This window comes from Eimeria mitis, genomic scaffold (genome assembly GCF_000499745.2).
Source record: "Eimeria mitis Houghton genomic scaffold, Emh_scaff686, whole genome shotgun sequence".
NCBI classification, from domain to species: domain Eukaryota; phylum Apicomplexa; class Conoidasida; order Eucoccidiorida; family Eimeriidae; genus Eimeria; species Eimeria mitis.
This window is the reverse complement of record NW_013574966.1, coordinates 1,108-2,441: the sequence shown is the minus strand read 5'-3', so window position 1 is coordinate 2,441 and position 1,334 is coordinate 1,108.

The following is a 1,334-nucleotide window of genomic DNA, read 5'->3' as shown; positions in this document are numbered from 1 at the left end:
TTTATATTTAATTGTTTATATTATTGCTGTATGCTGCTGCTGCTGCTGCATGCTGCTGCTGCTGCTGCATGCTGCTGCTGCTGCTGCATGTTGCTGCTGCTGCTGCATGCTGCTGCTGCTGCTGCATGCTGCTGCTGCTGCTGCATGCTGCTGCTGCTGCTGCATGCTGCTGCTGCTGCTGCATGCTGCTGCTGCTCCTCTCTAATGCATGCAAGCAGCAGAACCAAGCGATAGACAACTATACATTCTTACAATAAACCGCATGCATGCATACATGCATGCATGCATGGATCCGTGCATGCATGCACCAGGAGCGAGTTTGGGGCTGTGTTTTGTGCTTTTTGTTTTCGTTTGTTCTTCTTTTGGTGTTCTTTCGGGGTGTAACACATCCACAGCAGCAGCAAATGCATCTAATGCATAGCTAGACAGCAGCGGCTGGCAGTAGCTAGCTGCAGCTAGCTGTAGCTAGCTGTAGCTAGCTAGCTGTAGCTAGCTGTATCTAGTATCTAGCTCTTTGCAGCTAACTGTCGCCAGCTCTAGTCTTTTGCATCTATCCGTAGCTAGCTGTAGCCAGCTGTAGCTAGCTGTAGCTAGCTGTAGCTAGCTGTAGCTAGCCGCATATCTATATGTAGTTATCCACAGCTAGCTGTAGTAGCTGGAGTTATCTATAGCTAGCTGTAGCTAGCCGTAGCTAGCTGTAGCTAGCTGTAGCTAGCTGTAGCTAGCTGTAGCTAGCTGTAGCTAGCTGCAGCTAGCTGTAGCTAGCTGGCAGGCACAGGCGAGCAGATACACTGGGTTTAGGGTTTAGGGTTTGGGGGTTAGTTGCTGCATGCAGCGCATGCAGCAGTAGGGTTTAGGATAAAAGTGCATGCAGTGCATGCAGTGCATGCAGTGCATGCATGCGGGGTAGTTTGGGGCTGGATTTCTGTGCATGCAAATATTGTTTGTGTGTTTATGTAATTTGTTTGTCTGGTTTTCGCCTTTTTGTTTTTTTTTTTTTTTATAACCTTTCTCTCCTCTTTATCTTTATCTTTATCTTTTCTGTTTATAAAAATAAAAATAAATAAATAAATAAATTATATATTTTTTTTTTTTTATATATTTGGGGTGTACATGCAGCTCAGCTACGCCAGTGCTGTTTTTGCTGAATTTATAAAACTTCTTTGGGCCCACTCTTTTTCTGTGTCTCGCATATCAACAGTACCTAATTCTATTTTATATGGTTTCAGACAAAAACGAGGGCCCACCTCTGTTAACTCTAAACCACTCCTGCTGCTGCTGCTGCTGCTGCTGCTGCTGCTGCTGCTGCTGCTGCTGCTGCTGCTGCTGTTGCT